The sequence below is a fragment of the Rutidosis leptorrhynchoides genome, chromosome 10, assembly GCF_046630445.1.
Source record: "Rutidosis leptorrhynchoides isolate AG116_Rl617_1_P2 chromosome 10, CSIRO_AGI_Rlap_v1, whole genome shotgun sequence".
Classification (NCBI taxonomy): domain Eukaryota; kingdom Viridiplantae; phylum Streptophyta; class Magnoliopsida; order Asterales; family Asteraceae; genus Rutidosis; species Rutidosis leptorrhynchoides.
The window spans coordinates 281,657,141-281,671,274 of NC_092342.1; the positions used below are offsets into that span (position 1 = coordinate 281,657,141).

The window sequence follows — 14,134 nt, forward strand, 5'->3', positions numbered from 1 at the left end:
CAGAACACACGTTCATAACATTGGCATGAGACATGTTCAAAAGATGTAACAGCTGAAGCGATGTCTACTTGAGGGGGAGTCAACTCCATGCTGCACTCTTTTTCCCTTAGCTAAAGTTTTTTCCCACTGGGTTTTCTTTAGCAAGGTTTTTAACGAGGCAGTAATTTATAGTTGATCTTCAACAAAATAAAATTGCTATCCAAGGGGGAGTGTTATAATAATAATAATAATATAGATATGGATAGTCAATTTTGGTGTATACATATAGTCAATTTTGGTACACAAAGTATGTATTTTTATATTGAGATTTTAGGCTATAAATACTCATGAATGCAAGCATTAAACTTGCACCATTTCTCACACTTACAAAGTGTTTCTTTCTTTCTCTCCATTATCATCTTTGTTCTTACACTTCATTATTAGTATTCTAAATCAAGAATCAAATCACTAAAGGTAGTTATAAGCCTACTGAATTATAACATCAAGAATCAAACCACTAAAGGTAGTTATAAGCCTACTGAATTATAACAGCGAAAACATTTGTATCCCAAATTCCGTTAAAAACGCTCTGCAATTTTTGCATTGATTTTAGCATCATCAACTAACTAACTAATAGATGACTGAGATCTCGCTTCGAACATCGTTCCGGTTTTTATTATTATTGTTTTCTTTAATTTCTCTACAATCATTCGCTGCTGGTTCGTTCCTCAGATCTCTCTACCTCTTTTTTCATTTCTTAATTCATTTATAAAAATTCACTCCGTAATATGCTATTTTCTGTACAATAGATCGATGTGTATTAATAAATTACTGTAATATGTTGTGGTTAACTGTAATCTGATGTTCTAGGAATTTATTCAATAACTTAATCTTCATTTATGTTTACATATTATGATTAAACATAATATTGTGGGTGGTTAACATGCGTTCTAGGGTTTATTTTGAACTTATACTTTTGTTCGTACTAGTATAACTATTTGAATTTGTGAAATTCAGCCTACGATATGATATGATGATCAATTGATCATGTTTTGTATTTGTATTCCGAATGGTTCTAAATTAAAGTATGAGCTAAACAAAGCTAAGAATTTAGTGTATCTAATAAAATGAAGGATGTATATATTTCTAAAAATCGTGTGAACGTTTTTTTGCCCAATTGAAATAGTAAGAAACAAGGAATGTGTTGGAGATTTTATTAAATTCTTTCGTGTATGGTAAAATAATCGATAGCCGGATAAATCACTGAATTGTGGTATCACTTTCCGAAAGTAATTATTCGACCCTTATAGCCTGAGTTACACGAATATCACTTTGGGATAAGACAGAGATTAAATTCTTGTTTTGGCAGAAACAAGAATTCCTTTTGCAGAAGAATATTTTGGTGTTCGTAACTTGTGTCTCCTCTCATGCATATTGGTTAATATATTTATATACACCCTTAATCATGAAAGAGTCTTTTATTAAAATCAATTGGCCGATTGATTAATAAAAGTATCTTCTATAATATTCAAAAGTGGTTACAGGAAGAATATTTCTATAAACAAATATTATCACTTCCATCATTAAAGTAAAAGTTGTTACTTTTACAATAAACAAATATTATATTTTACAACTATCAAAGCATGAGTGATTACTTTATAATAAACAAGTATTATTCCTTCCACTATTAAAGTAAAAGTGGGTCCAGGAATAATTCTTCCGTAATCACTCAAAATTGTGTTAAGTGTTTTCTTGCTACTGCCTCTTAAGGACTAGCAGCGCAAAAGTCAGCAAAAGGACCAACAGCGCAAAAGTCAGCAGAAGGACCAGCAGCGCAAAGGAGTCAGCATAGGGACCAGCAGCGCAAAAGTCAGCAAACAGGACCAGCAGCGCAGAGGAACCAGCAAACAGGACCAGCAGCGCAGAGGAACCAGCAAACAGGACCAGCTGCGCAGAACAACCAGCACAGGGACCAGCTGCGCAGAACAACCAGCACAGGGACCAGCTGCTCAGAACAACCAGTACAGGGACCAGCAATGCAGAACAACCAGCACAAGGACCGACCAGCAATGCAGAACAACCAGTACAAAACACTTAGCCAAATTTCAGCTTACTAAGAAAACTTAGTACTGAAAACACTTAGTCAAATTTCAGGTAGACCAAGTCATGATAGTAAATAATGGAAAACCACTTTTAGGTCCGGGTAATCTATCACTTAATGGGTGTACACTCCGTACCTCCAAACCCATTTACAAGTGTAGATTAAAACCCACAATTACACTAAATTTCCAACAATCCTCCCCAATTTAGTGCAATTCGTTTCATGAGAATTAAACAAATTAAAACAAAACTCATGCATAAATGAAAATATCTTGAAGATTGAATTTTCACCTTAGTACATTACACATTCCAAATATTCGAGAATCGGGGTGTTCTAAGAATTGAACCCTTCAACCCATTTGAATAACTGAAAATAACATACACATAAGTTTTCAAATACTCTAAAGCTATCCTGACACTTTACAAGCCATGTGTCCATATCCATTCATGAATGTATCTAAAGCAAAAGTCCAAGCTTTGTTGAAGCGGCAAAACTTCACATTCACAAAGGTAGTTCATTTCAGTCATGCACCTGCTATTGCACTTTTTCAAATAAACCATTAAGAAGCTAAACTTCATCCTCACATTCAACAGGTCCGAGTACATACCTTACCTTGGGATGATACAAAAATTTTGTACTCCAAATTTCTAAGTATAAGCCTTCCACATTGAATTCAACTTCTAATTTTCATCAGAAGGGAATTGGGTATCTTATAATTAGAAATTTATGTGGACTTTAAACCCATCCCCACAGCAGACTTGTTCACCAAGTCTCTTGCCAATCCCTTCGTCAAGTGATCAGCTAAATTCTGTTGTGACCTCACGAACACTATAGAAATCACCCCATTCATGATGAGTTCACGAATCATGCTATGTCTGACACCTAAGTGTCTAGACTTTCCATTGTACATCTGGCTATAAGCCTTTGCCAATGTCGCAGCACTATCACAATGGATAGACATGGGTGCTATAGGTTTAGGCCATAATGGTATCTCATGGATCAAGTTTCTAAGCCATTCTGCTTCTTTACCAGCAGCAGCTAAAGCAACAAACTCAGATTCCATCGTTGAGTTGGTAATACATGTCTGGTTCTTAGAAGCCCATGAAATAGCACCTCCCCCAAGCAAGAACACCCAACCACTCGTTGAAGAATGATCTTCAATATTGGTTATCCAACTCGCATCAGAATATCCTTCTATTACCGAAGGAAACCCATTATAAGATAAACTATAGTCCATAGTTTTCTTCAAGTACTTCAGTACCCGCCTAATTGCTTGCCAGTGATGAGTACTAGGATTACTAGTATATCTACTCAGTTTTCCCACAGCAAAAGCAATATCCGGCCTTGTACAAGTCATGGCGTACATCAAACAGCCAATCACCTGAGAATACTCAAGTTGTGATACAGCTTCACCTTGATTAGGCATAAGCTTCTCACTTGGATCAACAGGGGTACTCACAGGATTACATTCAAAGCAATTGAACTTTTTCAACACCTTCTCAATATAATGAGATTGACAAATCGAAATTCCTTTGCTTTCACGTTTGATCCTAATGCCAAGGATAACGTCAGCCTCCCCCATATCTTTCATGGAGAATTTTGATGACAAAAATTCTTTTGTTAAATCAATCTGACTTTGGTCAGTCCCAAAGATTAACATGTCATCAACATATAGACAAATTATAACTCCTTTACCAGAATCATCAAATTTACTATATACACATTTATCTGCTTGGTTTAATTTAAAACTACTAGATAAAATCACTTCATCAAACTTTTGATGCCATTGCTTAGGTGCTTGTTTCAAACCATATAAGGATTTCACAAGTTTGCACACCTTGCCTTCATTTCCTGGCATGACAAAGCCCTGAGGTTGGTTCATATAAACCTCCTCATCCAATTCACCATTCAAGAATGCTGTCTTCACATCCATCTGGTGAATAACTAGATTGTGAATCGTAGCCAAAGCAATCAGCAGTCTAATGGTAGTGATACGTGCCACGGGAGCATAAGTATCAAAATAGTCAATTCCAGACTTTTGTCTAAAGCCTTGAATGACTAACCTTGCCTTGAACTTTTCAATAGTTCCATCCACCTTCATCTTCTTTTTGAAAATCCATTTGCAACCCAAAGGTTTGCAACCAGGAGGTAGATCAGCTAACACCCAAGTGTTATTGCCCATGATAGAATCTATCTCATCATTAATTGCCTCTTTCCAGAATGCAACATCCTGAGACCTCATTGCTTCATCATATGTTTTAGGATCATCATCAACATTGAAACAATACGAATATTGGGTAGAAACATCATCCCTAGAACCTTCAACTAAGTATAGTTGAAAATCTGGTCCAAATGATTTAGGTTTCCTTTTTCTTTTGCTTTTCCGAAGCTCAAGTGACTGATCAACAGCCTTTTCAGAGACTTCATCATTACAATCCTTATTGATTCCATTGTTACTTGGAATCATATCCTTTGGTCTAGGTATAGATGAAAATCGATTTTCATCAAAGATTGCATCCCTTGAATCAATCACAGAATTGATTGAGACAAACTCATTAGGCTCTATTACATAGAACCTATATGCCTTGGAATGTTCAACATATCCAACAAATATGCAATCTATACCTCTTTCACCTAAACTTTTCTTCTTGGGATCAGGTAGTCTTACAACCGCCCTACAGCCCCATACCCGAAGATAATTCAAGTTAGGTTTCCTTTTATTCCAAAGTTCATAAGGTGTAATCTTGTTTCTTTTGTTAGGAACTCTATTAAGCAAATAACAAGCTGTTAACATAGCTTCCCCCCAAAATCCTTCACTTAAACCCGAATAGGATAACATGGAATTAACCATTTCCTTAAGGACCCTATTCTTCCTTTCAGATATACCATTTTGTTGTGGAGTATAAGGAGCTGTGGTCTCATGGATAATGCCAACGGATTGGAAATACGATTGGTCAATGTATTCACCTCCCCTATCTGTTCTAAGTCTTTTAATCAAAGCCTTTTGTTGTAATTCTACTTCAGTTTTAAATATTTTAAATTTATCTAATGCTTCATCCTTAGTATGTAACAAATAAACATAGCAAAATCTAGAAGCATCATCAATAAAAGTCACAAAATATTTCTTGTTCCCTAAAGTAGGAGTAGCATGCAAATCACATAAATCACTATGTATTAATTTCAAAATTTCAGTATCACGATGTACATTTTGAAATGGTTTCTTAGTGATCTTTGTTAACATAAACGTTTTACACTTTTCATTGTTCATGTCAAAAGCCGGTATTAATCCATCTTTAGACATATCTTGCATTCTTTTAAAGTGTATATGTCCTAGTCTAGCATGCCAAAGTGTAGAATTATTTATGCTAGAAGTAGATATAAAAGCAAAATTAACATTCAAGTGATTAATGTTAAGTCTAAACATTCTATTGCATAAATAACCAAAACCAACAAACATACCATGTTTTGACAAAACAAACTTATCAGATTCAATCACTTGTTTATAACCACAACAATTTAACACACTACTGGAAACCAAATTTTTTCTTATTTGTGGTACATGCAAAACATCAAACAAACAAATAGTTTTTCCAGAACTAAAACACAAATCCACACTTCCACGTCCATGAACAGAGGTTGTTGACTCATTTCCCATATGAAGAATTGATCCATCAGTCACGGACTCGTAAGTCTTGAACCAAAATCTATCCTTGCATACATGGGTGGTGGCTCCCGAGTCAACCCACCACGCGACATCATCATCCTGCACAAAATAAGCCTCAGATATATATGAAACATAATAATTCTCATTTGAATTATTAAATATATTCTGACCTTTCGAGTTGTGGTTGTTTAAACCATTTCCCGAACCGCTTGTGCTAGATCCTTTGGCATTATTATTACCAAAAATAACCTTGCAATCCTTTTGCATGTGTCCAGTTTTACCACACTTCCAACAAGTCAATTTAGACTTCTTGTTCGGATCAGCCTTGTTATAACCTTGATGTTTACGTTTTCCCTTTTTGTCATTATTACTAGTGAACTTTTTATGTTCCACCATATTGACAACAGACATACCAGCAACTTCGTTGCTCTTTGGCTTGTCATTATCCTGCAACCTGAGGGATTCCTCAATACGCAGATGACTACCCAACTCAACAAGAGTTAACTCCTCCTTCTTATGTTTCAAAGAATGTTTAAATTCTTTCCAAGATGGAGGTAGTTTATCAATTATGCTTGAGACTTGAATAGACTCATCCATGTTCATCTTATGTTGTGTGAATTGACCAAGTATACGAATGAGCTCATTGTATTGTTCCAAGACCGGTCTAGAATCGACCATCTTGTAATTATTAAAATTACTCACAAGGAACTTTTTACTAGAAGCATCCTCAGACATATACTTGGTTTCTAAACAGTCCCATAGTTCTTTAGAAGATTCAACATTTAGGTAAATATCAAAAAGGGAATCAGCCATGCCATTGAGGATTAAACCTCTAGCGATGTAGTCATCGTTCTCCCACTTGCACCTTTTCGAATTTGTTCAATAGTGGCATCATCACCATGATCTTCAGGAATTGGTGTGCTGAGTACGTACACCACACTCATGCTGCTCAGAAAGAAGTGCATCTTCTTTTGCCATCTCCTAAAATCAATTCCCTCAAACTTATCAAGTTTGGAGAAATTCGCCGTCATGTGTTTCATCGTAGCCGCCATCGATTATAACGAATAATTACTTTCGATTGTTGGAGGTTTTATTAAATTCTTTCGTGTAGGGTAAAATAATCGATAGCCGGATAAATCACTGAATCGTGGTATCACTTTCCGAAAGTAATTATTCGACCCTTATAGCCTGGGTTACACGAATATCACTTTGGGATAAGACAGAGATTAAATTCTTGTTTTGGCAGAAACAAGAATTCCTTTTGCAGAAGAATATTTTGGTGTTCGTAACTTGTGTCTCCTCTCATGCATATTGGTTAATATATTTATATACACCCTTAATCATGAAAGAGTCTTTTATTAAAATCAATTGGCCGATTGATTAATAAAAATATCTTCTATAATATTCAAAAGTGGTTACAGGAAGAATATTTCTATAAACAAATATTATCACTTCCATCATTAAAGTAAAAGTTGTTACTTTTACAATAAACAAATATTATATTTTACAACTATCAAAGCATGAGTGATTACTTTATAATAAACAAGTATTATTCCTTCCACTATTAAAGTAAAAGTGGGTCCAGGAATAATTCTTCCGTAATCACTCAAAATTGTGTTAAGTGTTTTCTTGCTACTGCCTCTTAAGGACCAGCAGCGCAAAAGTCAGCAAAAGGACCAGCAGCGCAAAAGTCAGCAGAAGGACCAGCAGCGCAAAGGAGTCAGCATAGGTGTAACATCCCGCGTTTTTCCGTTAAATTTATTTTAACACCGTCTTTTTTTTTTTAAATAATATCCCTCGTTATTTAATTTTAACGTCACCCGTTTACACGAGCGTTTTTAAAATATTCGATCGGTTAATTCCCGCACCCGACTACAAACTTGAGGGACTAAACTCGCCAAAGAGCCAAACTAGTTGACTAGGTCAACTAGTCAACTCCATCCTCCTCCATTCATTTTCATCTCCACCATCTTCATTACTTCCATCTTTTCTCTCAACCTTCAAACAAAAGATTCATCATCTAATTTCGATTTAGCAAGCAAATATCAAAACAAACTACATATTCTTGATCCTCTCATCATCCTCTACGATTTGATACTAACTTCATTGATTTTGGGTAACTTTCTAAAAACTCTAGATTTCTATAAATTCGTGTTTTTGACTTGAAATTGTGTTAGTTAGTGTCTGTGGCTCGTGTCTAGCATGAATATATGTTTTGTTTGCTCGATTTGTTGATTTGAGTAACTAGTTTGAACTTTTGAAGTGGGTTAGCTTAATCTTTGATTTTGGATGATTAAAAGTTGTTTAATTGTTAAAGTTCATGTTTTAATTGTGTTACTAGTATCATTAGCTACATTTTGATGTGTAGGTTGATTAAGAAAACTTCAAAAACCCGATTAAGGATTTTGTGATGTTTGACTAGGGTTTGATAGTTCTTGACATGAACTTTTGATGCTTGAATGTCATGAAATGTTAATTGTTAGTGTTTAGTAGTAATGTATGCTTCATTACCTTCAAAACGGAATATCATATGTGTGAATTGGATTCCCGAAACTTAAAATGCGATTGATGAACTTGAAACTTTGAAAATGGACTTTTATTGATCACTTAATGAGATTTCGGCTATTGTAAATGATGTTTGTGATTGATGAATTGTGTTTAGTTGTATTCCTTGTAAAAATACCTTTCCGATGATATAAGACACATGTTTTGGGTGTTTGCGGGTCAAGAATTGGGTTGGAAAGAGTTTTGGTTCGCGCATACTTTGAAAAACAGAAAAGGGTCTGCCCAGATGGTGGCGCGGCGCGCCCCATCCCCGCGCGGCGCGCGAACTGGCCTGGCCAGATTCTGCTCATTATGTCCCTTTTCACGTGAAATGTTTGACTAGCTATCGACCTCCGATTCACATGAAACTTGTTCTAATATACTTGTATATGAATAACTAGCATAGAAAAATAGTCCGGGACCCGACCCGAACGTGTTGACTTTTTCGTTGACTTTGACCAAGTTTGACTTTTAGTCAAACTTAACCAAACTTTTATGCAATCGTTCTAACATGCTTTTATACGTGATTCTTGTATGAAACTTGACAAATTGATTCACATGCTATATTTAATCGAGTCGTAACGAGCCATAGGACTAATTGAACACATTTCACCCGACCTTGTGTCGTAACCGGTTAATTGACACAACTTACTTGTTTAGGTCAAGGCTAAACAACTTTCATGCACGCGTTTACTTTGTGAAGTACATTTATACTCGTGCACTCGAGGTGAGATCATAGTCCCACCTTTGCAAATACTTTTATACTTTAAATCGTGGGCTGAGAAACATATACTTTATATACATTTTATACGGTTTATACTTTCATACTTTGAACACAAATACGAATACAAGAGCAAAGATACATACGAGTTAGAACAAAAATCCTCAAGTTCAATTACCATTAGTTACACTTGTAGGGTGTGAGCGAGAATTTATGTAAGACCCGAGTGTTCGTAGTGTACATATGTGTATATAAGTGTATTGTGCGGTACTTGGATCGGGGTTTGATTGTATATATTTTAAAAGGCAAAAGAAGCTGGACTGGGAGGGTTGCGCGCCGCGCGGCCTAGTGGCGCGCCGCGCCATCTGTCTGTGACAGAATCCTCTTTTCCTTTTTATTAGACAATTGGAGGGCATTTTGGTCAATTCACTTTGGAGCCCGAATTTAATACCTTGGATCAGTTTTGGAGCTTCATTCACTCCACTTCCAACAACCTTATCCTCTCAAATTCAATTTCTAGTGAGAGAGTGCATCCTTGAGTGAGAAAGCTTCATTAGAGCTTGAAGGAGGTTGAATCGGGTCTTAGTGTGAGTTCTAAAGTCGTTCATCTAGTCGCTAGCTACGTAGTGATTGTGTTGGTAAGTCCTAAAACCTAGATTCTTAATTTAATTGCATTAAGGGTTAGGGTTTGGGTTAGTGATGCACACAAAACCCACTTGCTAGTAATTTGGGAGTTTTGGGTGAATTTGGGTCATGAAGACTCAAGGATGACCAATTAGGGTTTTCAAAGTGTTAAATTAGATTATGAACCTAAATTGGTTAGTTTATGTACTAGAACACCTTAATGATATGTGAATGGGTGTTATTTGGGTTTGGATGACCCAAATGGGTGTGTTGACCTTGAAATGGGTCAAATGGGTCTTTAATGACCTAAGTGGCCTTGCATGTATGAAAACGAGTTAACTTCGTGGTTAAAAGTGTGTTAATACCTTAATTGCCTAAAGTTAGGGTTTTTGGTGAAGTTAACCCATTATTAGGGTTAAAGGTGCAAAATGGGTCGGGATTGCACTTAGGGTCAAAAGACTCTAGATTGTTAAGTGAGTTGCTTGACCGACTTGAGTTGTGAATTGATTATGTGCTAAAATGGATTAGGTACGTTACATTGACGTTGCAAGTGCGGTTATCTTACACGAAGACTTCGAGGTGAGTGGAATAATTATATGCGTATGTATATAATGTATCTATTTGTTGTAGCGTGAAAGGTGTAGTGTCGAGGTGTTAAGACACCACGTTTCACGTGAAGAGTGTAGCATCGAGGTGTTAAGATGCCACTCGGGTGTAGCATCGAGGTGTTAAGATGCCACCTAGGAGTGTAGTGTCGAGGTGTTAAGACACCACTCCGTAAAATAATGAGTGAAGCATCGAGGTGTTAAGATGCCACTCGGGGTGAAGTGCCGAGGTGTTAAGGTGCCACCCTAGGGGTTAGTGGTGCGAGGTGTTAAGTGCCCTAACGGATGTTATGAACACCGATGGCGTTTTCGCGAGCGCCGTTCCCTTGTACTATTGGTCGACCATGGTTATTTGTGTTGTAAGCATATTATATTATTCGAGTTATATTTATATGCGGTTGTTATGCTAGCTTGTGGTATTGGAGATTTATAGCTTGATATTGTGACGATAAGCTAATGTTGTTCGCTAGCATGTTTGGGGTTGTGTAAGTGTATGCAAGTAGGTATAATTATATATGTATTCGTATAATTATTGCATTCACTAAGCTTTGCTTACCCTCTCGTTGTTTACCATTTTATAGGTTCGGTTTTGGACAAGGGTAAGGGCATCGTTTTGGACTAGAGATCCCGCTTGATGCTAGGGGACGCTTTTGGCTTTAGTAGCTCTTGGAGTTTGACCGATAGTTGGGTAGTTTAATCCCAAACGCCATACTCATTGTGTAGTTTGGAACTTAAACTTTTGGTGGTCGAAACTCGTACATTTGTATTAAACTCGTAAAACGGCTGATGTGGGCCCCGCTTGTAAAACTTTAATTTTATGTTTGAAACATGTTAGTTTTACATATTTGGTAGTATGGTAAAAAGCGTTTTGTCTAAAAGTGCCGGGAACTAGTCAATCTTTTCGCGGTTAAAAAGTCCCGGGGACAGCCAGATATGGCGCGGCGCGCGGGCCATATGGCGCGGCGCGCCGATGGTCTGCAACAGAAATTTTTTTTTATTTCGTATTTTCACAAGGTTTTGTCGGGTGTTGGTTTGGGTTGTTACAAGTGGTATCAGAGCATGGTCTAAGGGATTTAGGTGACTTGAGATAGGCGCCTAGACTTAGACTTTTTGTGTGCGCGTTTATGCGGGACTTGTAGGACTTTGGGTCGGATCGGGATTGGTTTGTGCATAGGTTTATGTAAACTAATCATGTGCTATTTGTTATGTGTGTTTAGCGAGCATCGAGCGAGATGGACGTTGTACTAGCAAGTTAATGCGACGTGCTCGCGTAACAATGATTAGCTACCATTGTTACGGGTTCAAATCGTGTCAAACAAGCGATGTACGACGATTGTTGAGCAAGATGGGGTAGTGTGGTGTATATGTATATACTTATGTGTTAAATCCTTTTCGTCTCGTTGTTTAATCTATTCCGTCTTATAGAATGAAGATGAGAAACGGGCATGATATCAACGGCGGAGGCACTAGTGAAGAAATCGAGTTTACGGCCAAGGTTGAGGCCATTTTGAAAAGGCATCATGAAGCTTTTCTCGAGGACGTTAAGAAGATGTTCCTAGATACGATTGACGAGCAATTAGTCAATGTGGTAAAGGAGCAAGTTAAGGCCGTTCTTCGCGAAGATAATGTGGGAAGACGGGACTTTTTCTATAAGAATTTCAAGGACTCTCAACCTCCCTCTTTTGATGGTGAAAGAGATCCTCTTAAGAGCGCCCGTTGGATCTCCGATATGGAGGGGGCCTTCCGTACTTGTGAATGTCCTCTCGATAAGAGGACAAGGTACGGGTGTAGTATGTTGAGGGGCGATGCCAAGTTGTGGTGGGACGCAAAGCTCCAAGTTTATGGTGAAGAGCAATGCATGGAATTCACTTGGGATGAATTCAAGTCCGAATTTTTCAAGGAATACCGAACTTCGGCCGATCTTACTAGGCTTAAGGACGAGTTACGTTCTTTGAGGCAAGGGTCGATGGATTTGAACACTCTCAAATCCGTGTTTTTGTCCAAGACCCAATTTTGTCCGGAGTACGTCGGGAATGATAAAATGTTGAAGGAAGATTTCTATCGAACCTTGAATGACAACTATCAAGATAAGATTAGTGTGAACGTAGTGAAAAGCTTTGATGAGTTGTTTGACATGGCCAAAGGTTTCGAGTCGCTCATCTTAAGAAAGAGTGGTTTTACTTTTGGCAAGAGAAAAAGTGAAGGTTCGAGCTATTCAAACTTTTCGAACAAAAAGAACAAGAAAAGTTCCGAAAGTGTCAATAGCGTGAGGAAGGGCGCTTCCGGTGGTTTTACTTTTACGTGCTATAATTGTGGGCAAACGGGTCATATGGCTCGTGATTGTCCAAAACCATCTCCCGGAAACAAGCTCACTTGTTTTAATTGCGGTAAAGAAGGGCATAAGAAGCCGGAGTGTCCCGATTTGCGCAACGATAATGTTAAGAGTTTAGAGAAGACGGCGGGTACGGCTAGGGGTCGCAACTATTTGATGACTAATGATGAAGCCAAACAATCGCGCGAAGTTGTCCCAGGTACTTACATGGTTAATTTTAATCCGGCAAGGATTCTTTTCGATAGCGGTGCAAATTTGTCGTTTTTGTCTCCTAAATTTGTACCTAAACTTAATAGACCGTTAGCTAAGTTAAGTCGTCCGATAGAAGTCGAAATAGCGGACGGCAAGACGGTGCTAGTGGTTGATGTGTGTGAAAATTGTGATGTTGTTTTTGGTGCTGAAACCTTTAAAATTGATCTTATTCCAATGACCTTGGGCGACTTTGATATTGTCATTGGTATGGATTGGCTCGATCATTATAGAGCCGATATTGCATGCCATGATAAGTTTATTCGTGTGAAGACCCTAAGTGGGGGAGAGTTAATTATTCATGGTGATAAGCGAAGGAGACCGGTGCCGATATGCACTTTTGCACGGGCACGTCGTTTTGTTGTTACCGGTGGCATGGCTTTCCTTGCTCATGTTGTTGATACTTGCAATGAGCCACCACCTATTCGTGAAATTCCGGTTGTTAGTGAATTCGAAGACGTCTTTCCGGACGAATTACCGGGTGTTCCGGCGGAAAGACAAGTTGAGTTTCGTATTGAGTTGGTTCCGGGAGCTACTCCCATTGCTAAAACTCCTTATCGTTTAGCACCAACGGAAATGCAAGAGTTGTTAAATCAAACCCAAGAGTTGCTCGAGAAGGGTTTTATTCGACCGAGTGCTTCGCCATGGGGCGCTCCGGTGTTATTTGTGAAGAAGAAAGATGGTAGTATGCGTATGTGCATTGATTACCGTGAGTTGAATAAAGTGACGATCAAGAATCGTTATCCATTACCTAGGATTGACGATTTATTTGATCAACTTCAAGGTGAAACGTATTTCTCTAAGATCGACCTACGGTCCGGCTATCACCAAATGCGGGTCCGTGAGGAAGACATAGAAAAAACGGCTTTTCGAACGCGTTACGGGCATTATGAGTTTGTAGTTATGCCCTTTGGTCTTACGAATGCACCGGCGGCATTCATGGATCTTATGAACCGAGTGTGCCAACCTATGTTGGACAAGTCGGTAATAGTGTTCATTGACGACATACTAGTCTACTCGAAAAGTATGAACGAACATGAACATCATTTGCGTGAAGTATTGAAGACGCTACGAAGGGAGAAGTTGTATGCAAAGTTCTCCAAATGTGAATTTTGGCTAAGGGAAGTTCAATTCCTTGGTCATATCGTGAACGAAAACGGTATTCAAGTAGATCCGGGGAAGATCAAAACGGTGAAGAGTTGGGGACGACCGACTACGCCTACGGAAATCCGAAGTTTTCTCGGATTGGCCGGTTATTATCGTCGGTTTATCCAAGACTTTTCTAAGATTTCTTCTCCATTGACGAAGTTGACAA

At 38.0% G+C, this 14,134-nt stretch overlaps 1 long non-coding RNA gene across 1 annotated transcript in view; it reads left to right on the top strand.

Moving 5' to 3' along the window:
• The first annotated feature begins 560 nt into the window (after window positions 1-560).
• The window catches only part of LOC139871774 (uncharacterized), a 34,418-nt gene continuing 20,844 nt past the window's right edge, over window positions 561-14,134 (top strand). Inside the window, exon 1 of the long non-coding RNA XR_011766770.1 lies at window positions 561-698. This is a non-coding gene — a long non-coding RNA (uncharacterized lncRNA). The remainder of the gene's footprint in view (window positions 699-14,134) is intronic.